At 42.4% G+C, this 11,962-nt stretch overlaps 1 long non-coding RNA gene across 1 annotated transcript; it reads left to right on the top strand.

Moving 5' to 3' along the window:
• The first annotated feature begins 9,271 nt into the window (after positions 1 to 9,271).
• Positions 9,272 to 11,418, top strand: LOC144586734 (uncharacterized). Its single transcript, XR_013541748.1, has 2 exons — positions 9,272 to 9,562; positions 10,211 to 11,418. It is a non-coding gene; the product is annotated as an uncharacterized LOC144586734 (long non-coding RNA).
• The last annotated feature ends 544 nt before the right edge of the window (positions 11,419 to 11,962 follow it).

The raw sequence follows: 11,962 nt of genomic DNA, 5'->3' as shown, positions 1-11,962 counted from the left end.
AAAGTAACACAGTAATTATCTGACTGGTCATTCTTATCCCAGTCAATTTTACTTCATTCATACCAAGCATCGTGATGTTTACGTATGTACTTTCTATTCTTTGTATTACAATTTTGAGTTGGCTTATACTTTTCACATTACAGCTTCCAATTATATGCATCATGCAGGTTCAGACTTTCGTTTTGTGTTTGTGCACATCAGCCACACAAGTTATTTCAAATTTCATTCAGTTGGTTTATTAAAAATTAGCCTATTTGTATTTATCCTTCACTCTTCCCCAATAGCTGCTTGAGTGCCTTGCAACCTTGGAATCTCATCTTACAGCACTGTCTCTTTTGGATGGTTCCACTACAGGTTTTTTTTTGAGCTACAAACTATCCAGAACTGGTTTACTTTGCCTTCTTCTGTGAAGTATTGACAAGAGTTACTTTGAGTGTTAACTCTCATTAGCCTAAGTCTTGTTGCTTAATATAGTAAACCACACTAGAGCAGGCCGACTGAATCAATGGGGATTTAATAAGTAAAAAATGTTCCATTGATTCAGAAGGGGCCTACTTTGACTTTAACTTATTTTATACTAATATAAATTGCAATTAGATTAGGCCCTCCAATGCAATTTATGGAGGAGATGACCCATCAAATCCCTAATGATACAATGGGCCAATTTTAGCACAACTTACTACACTAAGCACTAAGCAATAGGATTTTGTCCATTGTTTATGAAAAATCTTCCAGTAGTGTCACCTTCCACTACAGCTACTGTCAAGTAGTTACCCTTCTACATTTTTTCTGTGCCCCTCACTATTAGAAATATCAATTAACTTCTGCTGATCTGACCACTGGCTCCTGAAGAGCAAAGATGTGTCTTAGTCAGGTGTCTCAGCTTCTGCCATCCTGTCTTGGGTGATTTTGTTAAGAATCCAGACTCATAATCACACAGTCTAGCTTTCCTGATGATATTGCTCTCGGTTTTCCTAGCACACTGACTGATCTCACCATTTTAAGATGCGCATCTGTGAAGGAAAGTATTAAAACAGCAGTACAGTAGTCCCCCTGGATCCATGGGTGACCTGTTCCAGGATCAACCATGGATATCAGAAACCACGGATACGAGGGAACCCATTAAAGAAAGCAAGAGGAGGGGGAAGGACAGGAGGAGGAGGAGGAGGAGGTAAGCGCATGTCTGCCCTGTCAGCTGAGTTGCAGCAGCAGTGACCATGGATAACTGAAATTGTAGATACTGACGGACACTGGGGAGGGGGCTGCTGTATTCAGTATCCACTTCTGAGGAGTAATCAGCAGCTTTCTCTAATCTTGTGCCTTTTGGGTGTATTGTGTTATGACTCCGAGGGTTTCTGATCATGTTCGCTGTGCCGAATGGAAAGTGAAGTCAAAAACACTTGGAGAGCACCAGGCTGGATAAGACTGATACGTGGGTACAAACCTCCGTGTATTTCAGTGTCTGATTTGTAAGTGCAAAAGGACTTAATGAAAGAACTTAATGAAAGAACCTGACAAGGATGGCTACAAAGATCAGAGGTTGACTTAATCCCTGAGATGAAACTGTTCTGTGTAATCCAAAAGGCCATCGTTGCATGTACAGGAAAAGACTGAAACTGTGTGTTCTGCTTTGCAGAATATGAAGGAGAAATGTGCTGATTGTGACATATACTGTTATTCTGGGTGATTGTATTTAGGGCTGAAACTGAAACCGAGTCAAGCCTTATTGTTCCCGAGGTCTTAAAAATGAAGACAACTTCTAACTCTTAACCTCTCCTTAAAGTAAAATGATCCCATGTGATGCTTTTATAGTCTTTAAGTTCCTTGGAGCATGTTTTGTTTGGAATTGCAAGTCTTAAGAGCCCATAAAGCAATTGTGTAATGAACTGAGATCGCTGAACTCTGCATCTGAAGGAGTCTGATGTAGGATGGCTCATTCACACATGCAAATCACCGCTTACTGTTGTGGTCATCAAGTGAGCAAGAGGGTTAACAGCTACTTCCTGGTGGATTTTCCCTCTGCAATGGAAGCCTGTCCTGAAAAGCTCTTTTTTTAGAAGCCAGTCTTCAGCCAGGCAAAGCAGGAAAAGTGTTCCACTTTCCTAAGACTTGTTGTGTTCTGCTTTGTCACATTTATGGAGAAATCGAGAAGACTCCATAAACTCTCAGTCACTTTTACTTGCGCCCCCCCCCCCCCACACCTTTTCATTCTTTTTACCTAGGGATGTTGGGTTATTGTTAAGAGATGACAGTTTATTGACTAGCAGGCGTGGGAGACAATGGTGATCTTATCATGTCTGAGCTTCTTTTAAAAATCCTAGGGCAGGGCACACACGATGCCTACATAGTAATGTGTGATATGTAGCTGCATCTTTGTTTTTTTAACAGTCATTTTATGGATACCATGAAGTGTCAAAAAGACAGCTAGGTGGATTATAGGTTAAATCAAACCTGAACTCTCTCTAGGAATGGAAATAGAGAAGCTGTTGTACTTGAGTTATATTGTGAGAAGAAAAGAAAATAAGAAGAAAAGTGGAAGGCCGTAGGGAAACAGAAAGACCTAGTATGAGATTACAGGACCCTTTGGAGGTATTAATTCTTAAGAGTTGCCAGACATCAGAAGTGACTTCACAGCATGTAACAACAATTACAGGCAAGGGAAAATTATGCTTACCAATTTGGGGGGGGGGGGGAAATGATCTCATTTCTTCCTTCTTGAGCATAGCTAGAATTAACATTTCCCAAAAGTGGCTAGAATTGTTAAGGAAAAAGTTCCCACTGGCATCAAGAGGAACATGAGAAAAGAAGCTGAGGAGAAATATGACAGCAGTTTTCAAATAGTTGAAAGGCTTACAGAAGAGGGGCAGGATCTGTTCTCAATCATGACAGAGTGCAGGACAGGCAACAGTGGGCTCAAGTTACAGGAAGTCAGATTTAGGCTGAATATCAGGAAAAACTTCCTAACTGTTAGAGCTGTAAGACAGCAGAACCAATTGCCTCGAAAGGCGGTGGGTGCTCCAATACTGGAGGCATTCAAGAGAAACCTAGACAGCCACATGGCAGATATCCTTTGATATGGATTCCTGCATTGAGCAGGGGGTTGGACTCGATGGCCTTATAGGCCCCTTTTAGCTTCATGATTCTATGATTCTTTTTGTTTTCCAATTCATCATCCTCATCTCATCTACAAAATTTGAGGACTTATTTCTAATTTTTAGGCTTGACCTTTTAGTCTGCCTCCAACACATTGATAACAAGAACAAAACAACAACTCTTAATATCCCATGGTGAAGAAATTAGGTAAGTTAGCATCAAAAGAGGAATATTTAAAGGGGATTCTTTGTTACCACTGCTGTAACATCTCACTAATTTTAAATAAATATTTTTAAATAAAACTGGATTGGGCTACCATATTTCAGAACAAACGAGAAAAATCAGTCTTCTCTTATACAGTGGTGCCCCGCTTGACAACGTTAATGCATTCCAGCAAAATCGCTGTTAAGCGAAATCGTCGTCAAGTGAAAAAATCCCCATTGAAATGCACTGAAAACCGAACAATGGGGGAAATGCCTCATCGTCCAGCGAAGATTGCCCATAGAGAACCACCAATCAGCTGTTCAAAATCGCTGTAATGCGAAGCTTCCGTCCAGAAAGCAGCCATTTTGAGAAGGGAGGGAAGCCATTTTGTGGAGCCGGAAAAAACAGGCTCCTAATTAACGTAAAGCGGATTTCCCCCATTGAAACCATAATTTAAAATGTCATTGTCAAGCGATTTTGATGTCATGCGGGGTAAGCGTCTAGCGGGACACTGTTCATGGATGACCTAGAACTAAGACTACAGTGGTGCTTTGACTTAATCCATCCCAGAAGATGTTCGTAAGTCAAAAAGTTCGTAAGTTAAACACCATTTCCCATAGGAATGCACTGAAACCCGATTAATCCATTCTGGCTGTTTTTTGTTCTTATGTCAAGGTATGGTTTGTAAGTCAAAGCATTAGTTCCCATAGGAACTAATACAAAACCGGTTAATCTGTCCTCTACCACTAGGGGGAGAATTTTTCTTAGGTTAACTTAGGTTAAAAAAAGGGCAGGAAAGGCAGGAGGGGGGGGAACGAACATCTTTTAAACAGAACACCTTTTAAACACCAAACCAAGCACCTTTTAAACCAATTTTTACATTTTAAAGTTACAGTACCAGGTAGTAACAGGGAGTCCAAAGTCCATTTCCCGCTTTTCCCACTTTTTTTGTTTGTAAGTCAAAGCTCCATTCGCAAGTCAAGGCAAAATTATGTGAACAGAGCTGTCCGTCACTCAAAATGTTTGTAGGTCAAGGCGTTCATAAGTCAAGGCGCCACTGAATATGCAAAAAGTTCCACAGAGATAGAATCACTGCTTAACACATTGCAAATATTTAGTGACAATATTCAAATGAAATTTGGAATTGACAAATGTGCAGTTCTGTCTATACACCGTGGGAAGATCTGAAAACTAGATGGAACAGAATTTAAAATGGTGATACCATAAAATCACTATCAAGTGATGAAAATTATAAATACCATGGAATAACAGAAGCAGATAACATCCTGCAAACAAAAGTTAAAGAACTGTCAGAAAGGGAATATATCAAAAGACTGTGGAAGATCTTAAAATCAAAACTGAATGGTGGAAATACAATCAAAGCCATAAACACATGGGCTGTTCCAGTAGTTAGATACCCGTCTGGAATAATAGATTGGACTGAAAACGAACTAGAAGAATTGGATAAAAAAACCCCACAAAAATTAATGAACATGCATCACACACTACATTCAAAAAGTGATGTAGACAGATTATATTTACCATGAAAAATGGATTACTGCAAGTACAGCAGGTAACAGAGGAGGGTGGGTGGAAACCCTAAATGATTATATCAGTGCAAGCAGAGAAAAATTATTTAAGGTGGTGAAAATGAAGAATACTTGGAAAACAACAAAAACAAAGGCTCAATATAAGAAACAACAGTTTTAAAAAATTAAACAGTTGGAAAAATAAACCACTAGATGGACAACATCTGAGAAATATTAATGGGAAGCATGATAATAATTCAACATGGGCATGGCTAAAACTGGGGACCATTAAGAAAGAAATTGAAGGCTTGATTTCTGCTGCACTAGAACAAACACTCCAAACTAATGTGATGAAAGTTAATATTCAAGGAATTAGTGCTAACAGTAAATGTCAACTCTGACAAGAAAAAGATGGAACTGTGTCACTCATCTGCAAATGTCCAAAGATTGTACATACAGATCACAAAATTAGACATGATAAAGTGGCAAAATTAGTGCACTGCTTATTATGCAAAAAAATATAACTTGCCACCCTCCAGAAACCAATGAGAACATGAGGTAGAGAAGCTGTTGGAAAATGACAAAATCATGACCTTGGGGGATTTCTGGATCAAAATTAATAGACACCTTGAACATAACACACCTGTAATGGAATGAAGAACTGTCTGGATCATTGACATTGCAATTCCAGGGGATGCCAGAGTTGAAGATAAAGAATTGGAAAAAAAAATACAGGGACTTGGCAATTGAAATATCTCGCTTGTGGATGAAATGTACCTCAGTGATCCCTGTAGTCATTGGGGCTCTGGAAACAATATCAAGAAATTTCACAGTATTATAAGCAGTTAGACATCTCAAGAATAACACTATCAGAGCTACAAAAAATAGCAATATTTGTAACAGCATACATGGTGCACTGATTTTTAACAGACACTTAGATTTTTGGTTTCAACTTGTGTCTGTTATATAATACCAGTTAATGGTTTAATAATTTTGATTGACTGTGCTTGGTGTTTTTGTAGTATAATAATAATAATAATAATAATAATAATAATAATAATAATAATAATAATAATAATAATAATAATAATAATAATAATAATACACAATGAAGTTAATGCTAACTTACAGCAACTCTTTCCAGATTTTTCTAGGTATAGAATACTCAGAAATGTTTACCGTTTCCTTCTTCTGGGCATGGTCTGGAATTGTGCAGTTTGCCCAGGGTTACACAAACTGGCTCTTCCTGTTGAGCACAATGGGGAATTGAACTCCCAACTTCTAAGTCTACAGCCAGATAGCCATACTGTATATTGAACATACAGAAACAATAGCACTAAAGCATACCTGTTTAAGAGAAACAGTACAGAATTATCCATAAATGAACCTAGCTTTTGAAATTTATACAAAATAGAAACAGAAAGAGAGGGTGCTTTGCAGGTTTCCACAGGATGGTCTGTCATTATCTCTTACACCCCCCCACCCCCACTCTGGGATTTGACTTCTGACATTGATCTTAATAACTGGATAACTTTGCACAGAAGAAGGTAAGAGAAGCCTGGTCCTTTGAGAACTTGTAGCACACTATAATGTAGGGAACAGGGGAATATTCTTTATATACCACATGATTCAAAAATTCAAGTGAAATACTGTATACATTGTGTATATATATAAAAATTTAAAGGGGGGATATTGCCCAAAACCCTACTGGGATTTTATACCAGTGTAACATGAATAAGGGCTTGTCTACACACTCATTTTGGAGCAGGCTGGTCTGGGTTAAATAAGGTCACTAGGAGGTCCAGTATGCATTTGGAGCACTCTTCACATCCAGATGGTACATGGGGCTGAAGCGACTTCATTTGGTCCCCACCAGCCCAGTGTCAGAAGTGAGAGGAGGCAACAAGGGGGTTACGCGTTTGCTTTTCTCTTAAAGAGTCAACTGAGAAACGCAAACAACAACATCCCCTCCCCCCCGTTTCTTCCTGTTGCTGCAGCCACTTCACCTGCCCTTCAAAAAAGTCAAGCTAAGCCACATACACAGGGATGCGCGCACGCACAGGAGGGTTTGGTTTTCCAAAGGCGGTCTGCTCATGCTGCCTATGGAAATTAAACACTTTCATGGAGCCGCGGAGGTGTTTAATTTGCCTATATTATGAAGTGTCTCTTTTATTAAACCCCTTCAAGATGTTGCCAAATTGAAAGTGGAAGGCTTCCTCTGGTCCGTTCCCAGTGAACTCATGTACTGGAGAGGCACCAAAGTAGAGTGATTCTACCTGCACCCCATAAAAAAGTAGAAGCCCCTTGACAGGGACCAGAAAGGTGTAGGTAGGAGTGCTCCTCACTCCTGTGATAAAGGTCTGCAACCACATGGCCTGAAGAGCTGCTTTCAGGCATGCCAGCCTGCCCCCACACTTTGCCAGCAGCTGCTGGAGACCTGCTCCCATGTCTGCTGGTGAGGACACTTGGGCTTTTTATTGATTTTTAAAAAATTAATCTAAGTGATTCGGTACAACAGCGGTGATCTAGCAGAGGCAAAAAATTAATTCTTTTACTCTCCTTGCCCCACCACATAGGAGCAGGGGAAATGTTCAATTTGCTACTTCATGATACTAGAACCTGACAGTGAAAGGAGCTGGACTAAATAGGCTCACTTGAGGTCGGTATGCCAACTGGAAGCTAGGATCACACCAAATGGCATACAGTATCGGGCCTTCCCCCGACCTTAGGCAACCCTATTTAGACTGCACAAGCCCACTCCAAAAGCAGAAGCCGTCACGGGTAGCAGTTGTCTCCATTAGATACATCCCAAAATAAAGGAGGAGTCTGAGAAACCAGCCTAGAGCCCCAGTAATTAAGTGGGTTACTTGTTTACAGCTGAAATTCACCTGGCTGTGTTCGCCATACAATTAAAACAACAACAACTCATTACAATGAATGGGATCAATTTTTAAGGCAATTAAAAAATGGCAGCCAAATGACTGACTGCCAGCTGATGGAACAACCGTAATGTGTTTATGCCGCTCTGTGAATGTATTATTCAATGTGCACACCTGCTGTCAAAAGGCCACCGAAATTGGCAATATCATGGGGGGAACTGTGTGCGAAGAAACTTTGAGTTAAAATCTGTTTCTGAAAGTGAAGACCACCACCCCCCTTCGGTCAGGTATTGACCAAAGATCAAGGACTGTGAGGAAATGATGAACTAGCTAGAACTGCGACCTCTTTAGTGAGTTTCTTGAGAATCGGTCCTACTTCAGAAAGCAGTGGTTCTTAACCTTTGTTACTCGGATGTTTTTGAACTGCAACTCCCAGAAATCCCAGCCAGCACGGTGGTGAAGGCTTCTGGGAGTTGCAGTCCAAAACTCCTGAGTAACCCAAGGTTAAGAACCAGTGATCTACAGGACTGGGCTATGAAAAGGTGTAAGATAATTTGGTGATTAACTGTGGTAACTTAAGAAAACATTCTTAGATTTCTAGGGACAGCTTTCTGGAGTCATAGGGAAAACTAGAAACTCCCATTCAAGGTCAGAGACAGGCTTCTGATCTTTGTGAGGTAGATTCGAACCGGATTCCTGGCCCCTCTCAGCCATGGTGGCTTCCTCTTCAGCATCAGAGTGGAGGGGAGGAGTGGATGGGGCCCCACAGGGTATTTCCATCCCTGATTATGCTCCTAACCCAGGGGGACATTTGGAACAGCTCAGGAGCTGGCCTAAATGAATTATCGGGAAGGTTTTTGGAAAAGGTTATGAAGAACGAATGCCCTGTGGGGAAAGGGCAAAAATGAAAAACGGCTCCTTTCACACTCATTGGCATGTGTGGGTAGGATCCTAGCCAGGTTCCCCTGAGAGCTCAGATGAGGCCTGGGCTATCTCACATTGTGAGGCCCCCTTCATAGTTTTTAGTGTAAAGAATTTGGTTGTTTTTTTTAAAAAGAGAGACATTAATTTATAGAATGCATAAGCATATGGGACTGACCCCCACCACCCCTTGAGGTGAGGTGTGGGACCAATGGCCCTGCTGCCTCCCCACCCTTCATAGGGCTTTTGAATGGACTAGAGGGCCTGTTTTCCTTGGGTTGATTTGGGCATTGGATTACAGAGATGAGCAAAAAATGAACAAGCATGGATATTTCTGCATTGCCACTTCAGCTGCACAATCTCTCCCCACTGGCTATGCTGGCAAGGGCTGGTGGGAATTGTAAGCCTGTCCCAGGGCTGTATGTCCACTTCCAAGACTTATATGAAAGTCCCTAGCCCTCGTGTCGGTTTGGCCACTTTACTTGCTCATCTCCAGTCATGGCAAGAACGGTCTGGCCTTGCAGGTGAGACGTGCCTGTTTGCTGGCATTAGTAGCAATTAGCAGCAGGACAGCAGAGCCGAAAAGCACAGAAATCACCAAGTCAAAATTGACCTCGCTGTGGTTTGATGTATTGTACTGCTGCACGTGTCCATGAATTTCAGTCTGTCCGTACAGACGCCTTGATGCAAATCCCTCGCCTTTTCAGTCATTTGTGTGCGCATGTGATTTATTCTCTTCTATCTTTTTGCAGTTGGAGATGCGTGTGAGGCTGCCATACCATTTCCTCACTCATCACCAGCCTGCCATTGATTTTCACACAGTATTCCACAAATCCCATTTTCTTTCTAGCATCTTTCTCTCTGATGGGAAACAGGAACACATGTCCACTGTCTGTCTGCAGGTGCAGATTGCTCCTGATAGCAGTCGTAGACAAGGTAAGGTAAGTCCCAAGAGACAGGAGAAGCCCTGGCTTTGAGTCCTGCATCCTAAACCAGCTGTTCTGAGTGGCTTAAATTCAGAGCAAGATCTTTATTCAAAAAATGGTATCTTTCAGCATCTGTAAACTGTTCCCCCACACACACTCTTCCTTTCCCAGTTTTCCAATAAGGAAATATCCTTTACTCCAAAGCACCTGTCTCTATATCTTCTCAAAGTCATTTTCTGTTTCTGTCCACTCATGGTTTCTACTGTGCCGTTAATTGCCTGAATATCAAAAAATGTGATATTCCTATGGGGGTGGGGGGAAACCCTGCTAGCATAGTTTCTATCTCAGTTATATTTAGCATGGGGTGACTATGTCAGCTGCAAGGAAAAATGGGAAAGAAGTGTATTGGCTTTGATTTGGGGGATAGTCTCTGGTCTCTCGGCTGAACTTGTCATTTTAATGAGTGTTTCTTGTTCGGTCAGCAGCAAGCGGCAGCTGCAGGGTGCTGACGCTGGCCAGGTTTCATTATAGGAACTCACAACAGTTGAAGCCAAATGACACTTCTGTGCCATTTTCCACGCCTCAAAACCCAGGGGGTCAAATACTGAGATGTTGTAAAAGGCTGGTGTCTGATACTAATTAGATTCTTTTCTTCTAGGCCCAAGACGGTGTCTCAGGAGGAGCCCCCCAGCCATGCCCACGCGCGGGAGAATCCGCCACCAGTCCATTAGCTCTCTGGCTTTGCTTTCTGCATCAGAATCTCTAGCCCTCGCTCGCTGGGTAATCAGTAACGTCCACATCTCTAGTACATTCTTCGCAAGCCTTCTCCAAATTGTTCTCATTCCTTTCGCTGCTACGTTCCCATGTAAAATGATGGGAAATGCCAGAACCTAGGAAGCGATGACATTATTGGCTGATAACACAGAGAGCAGTGAGTGTGGAGGGTCTCCGTGTCTAAAAAGGAAAGCGTGAGAATTAATGAGTATTTCTGGACCAGGATTAGCTTTCTGATTTCTTTCCGATTTTTATGATACACTTAGGTTGGAAACGTACAAGCAGATCATTTGCAATTTATGGCACGGAGGCTGCAATCTTATACTCAGCTACAGTGGGAACCGCGACTGAGGCAGGCCCAGAGGGCAGTTTTGTCTCCTTCACAGGATCCACCACAGGCTGTTATCTGTCGTTGCTGTTGCATTCCTGAATTGGGGTAATAAATTGTGTGCAAAGCACAAAACATTAAAACATGCATGGTTTATCCTTTCCTCTTCTTCCCAAGTGAGGAGAAAGGGGTGGGCGGTCGAGAGACGATAGGATCTCAGCGGTGAATTCTGCCATTAAAGTGTGTGCTTGCTTTATTATTTTGTCCTCAAAATTTAGAGACACAACTTGCTGCCAAAATTTGTTAACGTGGTTTTGGGGGGAACGGCAGGTGACTGCAAGCTGCCTACTCTTAAAACTACATAGTAAACTGAATGCAAATACAGAAGGGAAATACACAAGACGGGGGAAGGCTCTCCAGACACTGCTAATATAAATTGATATAGCTCAGTGGGTTGTAGTGCTTGGCTGAGTAGCTGGACCCACCAATTTGTCTCGTGGGGAGTGGGAGCGAAGGTCACCCAGAGTGTGTGTGGTTGATTGGGTTCCTGCTACCTCTATGGCCCTGGGCAAGTTACATAGTGCCAGAGCATCACCAGAAGGAGGGAGTAGGAAACCAGTCCTGAGTACTTTGTACCTAGAACACCCTGCAGAGTTGGCCATAAGTCAGAACTGACTTGACGGCATGTCGTTATTAATGATTATACACAACTGACGCATGCCTTAATGAAACAGCCCAAGAGTTCCTAACAGAATAGCAAAAATTAGCATCTGCCTGCATAGGGGTGGCTAAGATTCCCAGCTGAGGGACAGCTTTCTTTCCCACAGATTGCCCAAGTCCTTCCATTCTGAATGGGCGGCCCTGCTTCACGTGGTGTGGTGTAGCGACGTTCATTTGGTTGTGGTGTGGAGGAAGACCTCCATCACGCTGCCCACCATCTGGCAATAATCTTCCTAGGCAGATCCCTCCGTCGGGTATTCCTGCCCAGAACTGGAATCGCCTTTGTTTCCCCAGGTGTCCTCCTGATTGCTAACTTTGCCAGTTGCAATCCAATTGTTTTACAATCGAGTCGAGCAGAACAGCTCAATGTATTTTCTTCTTCCTTTAGAATTCAAAGGGACGTGGTGGCGCTGTGGGCTAAACCGCAAAAGCCTGTGCTGCAGGGTCAGAAGACCAAGCAGTCGTAAGATCGAATCCACGCGACGGAGTGAGCGCCCGTCGCTTGTCCCAGCTCCCGCCAACCTAGCGGTTTGGAAGCATGTAAAAGCGAGTAGATCAATAGGGACCACCTCGGTGGGAAGGTAACAG

Source organism: Pogona vitticeps, chromosome 1 (genome assembly GCF_051106095.1).
Source record: "Pogona vitticeps strain Pit_001003342236 chromosome 1, PviZW2.1, whole genome shotgun sequence".
Lineage (NCBI taxonomy): Eukaryota > Metazoa > Chordata > Lepidosauria > Squamata > Agamidae > Pogona > Pogona vitticeps.
This window is presented reverse-complemented; position numbering and strand designations above follow the sequence as displayed.